The sequence below is a fragment of the Petaurus breviceps genome, unplaced genomic scaffold, assembly GCF_028583685.1.
Source record: "Petaurus breviceps papuanus isolate PSGF00001 unplaced genomic scaffold, PetGlider_PUasm1.0 138, whole genome shotgun sequence".
Lineage (NCBI taxonomy): Eukaryota > Metazoa > Chordata > Mammalia > Diprotodontia > Petauridae > Petaurus > Petaurus breviceps.
The window spans coordinates 13,925,128-13,933,015 of NW_027185694.1; the positions used below are offsets into that span (position 1 = coordinate 13,925,128).

A 7,888-nucleotide genomic window follows, 5' to 3' on the forward strand; every position below is an offset into this window, starting at 1 on the left:
CCTCCTTAGACAATTTGGTGGTTATTTCCCATAATCCATCCTAGTGATAGACTTGGTATGCATACCCAGTTACTCTCAGCTCTACTGCAGTTCAGAGCCTCTAAGCTCAAGTGCTCAACCTCCCCAGGAGTCCACATTAGAGGTATGCACCATCATGCCCAGCCAGCAATTCTTTTTAAGAATAATTTTTTTGTCAATACCTTTTGTTTTTACATACTTCCCAATGCATCCCTCTCCTCTCACTCACCCAGAGAGTCATACCTTATAACAAAGAATTTTAAAAAGAGAGGAAAAAGTTCAGCAAAATTAACCAATATATGGAAAAAGTCTGACATATACAGTGTTGTGTTCCCTTAGCGCATACCTTTCCAAAGAAATGGGGGGGGAGAGTTTGTGGGGGAAGGTGTCTTTTCATATCTTCTCTTTTGGGCCACACTTGGGCATTATAATTTCATATCATTGAGTTTCAATTGTCTTGATAGTATTGTGATTTTAATCATTGTCTATATTATGTTCTTGGTACTGATCATTTCACTTTGCATCAGTTCATCTAATTCTTCCCATAATTTTCTGTATTCATCATAGTTTTAATTTCTTACTGCACAGTAATATTCTGTTATATTCATTTACCATAATTTGTTTAGCCATTTACCAGGGGGCATCTACTTTGTTTCCAGTTCTTTCTTGCAACAAAAAGTATACCACAGTAATTCCTAAAGACCTTCTACTAAATCATCTTACTAAGAGGAGTTTTATTCTTCACTGTTGTTCAGCATGGGTAAAATAATAGTTGCTGATATATGCAGTGTAAGGAATCAATAGAGCAAAAGGAAGGGGCAGCTGGGTGGTACAGTGAATGGAGCACTGGCCCTGGAGTTAGGAGAGCCTGAGTTCTAGTGTCTAGCCTCAGACACTTAACACTTACTAGCCGTGACCTTGGGCAAGTCACTTAACCCCAATTACTCTGCCCCCTCCGAAAAACAAACAAAAAACAAAACAAACAAATAAAATAGAGCAAAAGGAAGTGCTGCCTTTGGGTTGTGTGGGGTCTGGTTTGATAGATCAATTATTTTCTTACTGTCAGATGTCCAGTGACTCTGTCAATGTGATGTCCTTCTCCATGTATGAGAACTTGGAGCAAATTCAGCTGATAGAATTCAGATGAATTATACTGAAGTGGAGATGACATTTTAGCTTTAAGTTTAATTTACTCCCTGTATAGATACATACTGTGTGGAGGGGTTTGGCAGCTACATGAAGCATACCACAGAGTGGTACCAAACACCAATAACACCCCATACATCAAAATCACTGGGCAGGGGAAGAGACCCAAGGCCAAGACACCATTGCCAGGCCCTCTGCTTCAGTAACATACTGTCTCCAATGAATTACTCTTTATTCAAATATTAATAAATTATCCTACCAAATTACTGTATTAATCCCCTTCCTATTCTTTTTTTTCCTCTTGGGAGGGTAATTGGAATTAAGTGACTTGCCCAAAGTCACACGGCTAGTTTTTGTGTTAAGTGTCCGAGGCCGGATTTGAACTGAGGTCCTCCTGACTCCAGGGCTGGTGCTCTATTCACTGTGCCACCTAGCTGCCCCTCTTCCTATTTTTTATCACCTCCAAATATTTCTGAGAGTTGTAAAGGATTCCATAAACCTTAAAACACTGTATAAATGAAAGCTGTAATTATCATCCTCCCTGTCCCCAAGCTGTGCCATTATAATTTCCCTTATAGACTTAAATAGATTTCTCCCTCCCATAGCCTTCAACTTCTGATCCATTTTTTTCTCCTGTCTATTACTGATAAATTAACCAAAAAAAATCCATACATAAGTTTTGAGAAATGATTCTTTATTTGAAAACACTGAAGGCATTAAGATGGAATGAGAGGATAACATCTTAGCAGATCACTCAAAACAGCCAGATAGGGAAAACAACACAAGAATTTCAAGATCTAAGTCACAGATTAAAGTCTAGACTAAAAGCAAAAGCAATCTAATAATGAAAACAGCCTAAAACAACCCAAAGTCACTCGCTGTAGGAAATTTTTAAGATACGAATAGTAATTTTAGGACAGTAAAACTAAGACCATAAGTCTTCAGGACAGTGGAAGGAAGACATAAGAAGGCAATTTTAACGTGTTAAGAGCCAAATGGCAATATTTAAAACACTAAAAAGCAGTCTTAAACTACTAAAAACCAGGTTGGCACAATAAAAAGAATCCTAACGGTAAACTAGGTTTACTAAAAGCATAATAAAAATGATAAAGATAAAACAGTAAAGTTCCTACAATACTGTAGGTGATAGAATAATAAAACTCAAATACAATAGAAATAGTTCATAACAATGGCTTATGTTTCTACAGCTTCACAGTTTACAAAGCGCTTCCCTCACAACAACCCTGTGAGGTAGGTATTTTTATTCCCAACTGACAGATGAGGAAACTGAGGCTCAGAGAGGTTATATGACCTGCTGAGCATTAGACAGACAGTAAGGAGCAGAGGGAGAGTTATAACCAATGTCTGGAGCTCTTTCCAAGATTTTACACTGCTTCTTTCCATTTAGAGCCAGGACAATGGTAAGGGGTATACAAATGTGAATAGCCTTCACCAAGAAATCTATGGTATATTCCTAGATCTGCAGCTGGGAGGGTCCTTAGTGATCATCTCTAGCCCACCCCTTCATTCTACAGATGATGGAGCTGAGGTCTAGAGAGGTTAAGCCTCTGGTCCAAAGCCAGACAGGTCTTAAATGGCAGAGGAAGGACAGAGCAGAACTCAGGACTTTGAACTTCAAATCCAGTGCTCCTTACATTGCATTATGCTGCCTCTTGATGCTAATGACACATTTCTATAAGAGCTTTAAACATTTCCAAAGCACTTCCCCCACAACAACCCTGTGAGGTAGGTAGTAGAAATGTTACCATCCTCATTTCACAGATGAGGAGATTGAAACCCAAGGAGGCTGAGGGATTTGCCCATGGCCACACTGTTAGTGACTGTTGGAACTAGGACATGACCCCAGATCTCCTGACTCCAAGTACAGCTGTCATTCCACTACCTCACATTGTAGTTTTCTGTTCTTTAGAGGCAGATTCTTCAAGAAAGGGAGCTTCTCATCTAGAAGGGCTCAGTCACTCTCTAGCCCCTTGTCTAGCACCCTACACAGAGAAGGTATTCAATAAACGTTGGTTGATGAAAATGATGATTACTGTCTCCAGGCTGAAAGAGCCCTTTAGCTCTCATGCTCTGGCCAAGTATGAGGGCATTGCCTTTTACACCTAAGTAGAATAGGAAATACAAACAGTTGCCGACAGGTTCCCATTTATTGTAGCATACTCTCCTTTCTCAGCCTCCATTTTTATTTATGAGTAAATCACTTTGTAGCTATGAAGAAATCATTTGAACAAATTATTCTTTTATTTTATTAAAGACAAAGACCATTTTCCTGGAAATGTACATCACTATTTACCCCCTAAAGAAAATAAAGGAGCATTGTCTACCTGTTAGGATTGGGATAAAGCCCATATGCTAGGCTTGAGCAAATCAATCTGAATCATTCAGGCAAAGGCTGAACTGACTGTCTTGGCATAGGGGCTAAGTCACTAAATATGCTGGGAATTGTAGTTTCCCCCAGCTCAGGACAAAACAAAACTACTATGAGATCAGATGTGGAAGTCTGAGTTTTTCTACTGTAGCGATGATTTAAAAATCTCTCTGTAGAGTGATCCAGTGAGTAAATAGAGGAGATAAAGAGAGAAGAATGATGGAGAATGCAGGAGTAATAGCAGAAGGAGGATGCTTTCTAGGGGAAAAGACCTATGGTAGTTAGAGCCTTTTCATTTCTCTGGCTTACTTTTCTAGATGACATGACCTTCACTTAATGTTCAGTTATTCTGAGGATTTCATGTCCCTTCTTCTTCCCAAAGACCCCCTTATTCAAAAGCTGGGAAATAATGAAATTAGCTCATGAGGGTTTTAGTTTAGGGCAGAGGTTCTTAACACTGGGTTCATGAACATGGTTTTTATTTTTAATAGTTTAACAATGATTTCAATGAATTTCCTTTGTATTCCTAGACATTTTACTTTATATGTTGAAAAACATTATTTTGAGAAAGGGTTGATAACACCTTACCTGCTCCCAAAGGGGTTTATGACACAAAAAGTTTAGGAATATCTGGTTTGGAGTATGGGTTCCAATTCCACGCGGCCTTCTTTTCTCTGCAATGTTAGAAGGCTTAAAATACATATTATTAGCAAAAGTAATAAATCTCTGGGCCACTAGGCAATCCTTTGATTACCAAGCTGGAAATATGGTGTTCCAGGCAATTGTATTTATGTAGTTATCAGTTCTACCCATTCCCCAGAAGTGAGAGTAGGGGAGAAACTATTTCATATAGTTTTCAGCCAGACATCTGCTGGGTATCACTAGTAGGAATGACTAGCACTTATGAGAGAGGTAGGGTATGGGAACCAACCTCAATATGGATCAATTTTGAATTTCAAAGTCTGCCATAAAATCATGAAACATGCTTATATCACTTTTCCTCTGGAACTAATTTCCTCCTATAACACTGTCTACCCTAAAATTGTGTTTTACTACAACAATAATAGTTAACATCTCAATCACATTCCGCAGTTTACAAAGCAATGTCCTCATTACCCAGAAAAGTTATTAGAAATTTTAGTTAGGGTATACCTAGCTAGAATTTACTATGGTGCTAAGGGTGAAGAATTAGAAGGAATTATAAAGCAGGGTAAATGATAGGGTCAAGCTAGTGATCTTTTTAATCATGGCATCTAGGGTTGTAGATCCAAGGATAATGTTACTAGTAAACATCAAGATTCTGGGTTCTTATATTTCAGGGGTTTTGTGTAGAATAAAATATCCAGTAAATCAAGTGAACTTCTATTTAAATTCAAAAGCATAAAATTACTTGTACACAGAATGGGATTGTAACATTTGTAATTTAGATCATTTGCTCAAATAAAATTCGCTCTTGCAATTCTCATTAAGCACCTATTTAAATGCTCTAATATTTTTTTGCTAAATACATTTCTGTCAAGACCAAGATATTGAAAAAATGACCATGAGACAATTTGGGAGGGGGGAGATGAATAGAGGAAAGAAGCAGCAGAAGTGAACAACTACTCTATTTTCTTCTCTTTTACAGCAGGGCTTTGAATAACTCAATGCTCATTCTTTTCCTGTTATATTAATTACATTTTTTTCCTGCCGCTAGACACTATATGTTGTGAAAAGAACAGTGAATCCTAGCTCTTCCGTATACTAGCAGTGTGACAACAGACAAGTAACTCAACCTCTCTGAGTTTCATTTTCTTCATTTGTTAAAGAAAGATGATGAGACATCTAATATATACTTCACAGGGATGTTGTGAGGAAAGTGTTTTACTAAAAATAAAGCAATATTAAAGAATAATCATTGTGAATTTTTATGTTTCCTTTCTCTATTTTAGCCCGTGGAGGATGAATGGGAGGATGAGGACAAAAGATGCATGAGAAGGCAAGAATGAGTTGTGACCCTCAGAGTCAGAGGAAGTACCCCCATCAATGACATCACAGGTCCACTGAAATAGTAACTAACATTTATATACTGCTTTAGTGTTTTCAAAGTGCTTTGCATTCACTACCTTGTTATATTCTCATAGCTAATCTACCCCTGGTTTTCGTCAGTGTTCTTGCAGAGTAACATACCAATGAACTGGAGGTCAGATTTGCACCAACCTCCATGATTGGGAGCACCTCTGTGACCCTAGAAAAAGGTCTTTGATTCCCTGAAGTAGCTGATACAAAGCTCTTACCAATAAAGTCACATTCTGTATCCTTTAGACAGTAATTTGGAGCTGTATGCACTGTTATTAAATAAAACCAACAAGCTTGGTTATCTGCCCACAACAGAAGAAAAGCATCATGTTGTAAAGGAATGGCAGATAGTCCTCCTAGCAACAGGCAAAATTACAGAAGAAGTGACTGTTGATTAGCCAGAATTGAGAGAGGAGACATGAAAAATTAAAAGTAAATGTAGCAGGCATGCACAGAAAGAATTTATGCTGAAGGAATCTGAGTAGTTCCAAGGGAGCCCCTCCCAAGAGAAAAGTCTTAGAGGGCACATGTTCACATTCACACACATACACACACGCAGTGGTTGTAGGGGCTTCTAGGGAAATAAGAGCTACAAGAAAGAAGGGGTTTCCACATTATGGTGGTGAGAGGGGGGTAAAAGGAGGCAGCAGGGACAAAGGCAGTGGCTATGTGGCAAGCACTGTGGATTCTTGAGAAATTGTGGATGCCTCGGTAACTGGATAGTACTTTTCAGAGTTCTTGGGAGCATAATCTATTGGGTGAAACATGATGTAGATTAGGGGCAAATGCTGGAATGATGGATTAAGCTGATACTAAAGAGAGAAGCAGACTGATACTACTTTTTAATAAGGTACTTAAGCTAAAGGAAAGGAAAGACTGTTACAGCTGGAGAACAACTCAAGAAGAAAGAAGGTGACTTGAGCACATTAATTACAGGAGGAAAAGGGGGCTTTGAGCTGAAAGAGAAGCAAACGTGACTAAGAGAAAGAGGAAGAGAAGGATGTGGGAAGTGAAAGGAAGTTGGTAAAGCATGCCAAGTATAAGGAGTCAGTGACATTTGTACTGGAAGGAATAGAAAAAAAAGTTTCTAGTTCCACCCCAACCCCACCAGTGTGGATATTTTCAGTAATTTGAATGGGCCAGCAGCTCGATGTCAGAGACATGATGGGAGGTGAAAGGAATTCACTTAAGATAATCCAACTAGTTGTGAGGGCTGAAGGCCTTTCCCTGGGAGGGTTTGGGTGGAGGAGGAAAAAATTAAAGAAGAACAAGGTATTGACAGTTGTCTGAGTATTAGCCAAATGTGGTATATGGTGGCTATTAAAAGTGAGGAAAATGTGTTGATTAGCTCCCAGGCATGTTGTTGTGGAGCAGTTCACAAAAAGCTGTTAATACTCTCTCCGAGGAAAGAAAAAGTCACAGAGACAGATAGAAAATGATAGCAGCAAGTAAAAAGATTGCAAGCAGCTGCAGATGATAGCTCTAGCAGATGACAGCAGGAGAGAAGCAACTGTCAGGAACAGCTCAGAAGAGTAGCAGCAGCAGTGGATGACAGCTTTAGCGGGTAGTAGTAGCAGCTTGGCGGAGCAGATAACAGCTCCAGTAGACGGCAGTAGCCCCTTAGTAGAGGAGCAGCAGAGGATGATACTACAGCCCATGGCTATAGCACTTTGGCAGAGAATGAGCAATAGATGGTAGCAGCAGCTAAGTAGAAGGAGCTGATAGTTTAAGAAGATGGCAGCAGCAGTTTGGCAGAGAAGCGGCAGCAGATGGTGGCAGCAGCTAAGCAGAGAAGTAATAATAGATGGTAGCAGCAACTAAAGAGAAACAGTAGTAGATGATAGCTCCAGAAGATGGTAAGAGCATCTTAGTAGAGATGTAAGAGTGGATGGCAATAGTAGCTTAATGAAGAAGTAATAGCGATGAGAGTGACAGCTAAGCAGAGAAACACCAGCAGATGACAGATAGCAGCTAAGCAGAAAAGCAATAGTAGACGGCAGCAGCAGCTAAGCAGAGAAGCAGCAGCAGATGATGGCAGAAGCTAAGCAGCAAAGCAACAGTGGATGGCAGCGGCAGCTAAGCAGAGAAGCAGCAGCAGATGGTGGTGGCAGCTAAGCAGAGAAGCAGCAGCTAAGCAGAGAAGCAGCGGCAGATGGCAGAAAGCAGCTAAGCAGAGAAGCAGCAGCAGATGGCAGAAGCAGCTAAGCAGAGAAGCAATAGCAGACGGCAGAAGCAGCTAAGCAGAGAAGCAGCAGCAGATGGCAGAAAGCAGCTAAG

At 39.8% G+C, this 7,888-nt stretch overlaps 1 long non-coding RNA gene across 1 annotated transcript; it reads right to left on the reverse strand.

Moving 5' to 3' along the window:
- Positions 1 to 1,841: 1,841 nt before the first annotated feature.
- Positions 1,842 to 7,882, reverse strand: LOC138175538 (uncharacterized). The gene is made up of 2 exons (XR_011172029.1): positions 7,849 to 7,882; positions 1,842 to 7,812 (listed from the first exon to the last, which is right to left on the reverse strand). It is a non-coding gene; the product is annotated as an uncharacterized lncRNA (long non-coding RNA).
- Between the last annotated feature and the right edge of the window lie 6 nt (positions 7,883 to 7,888).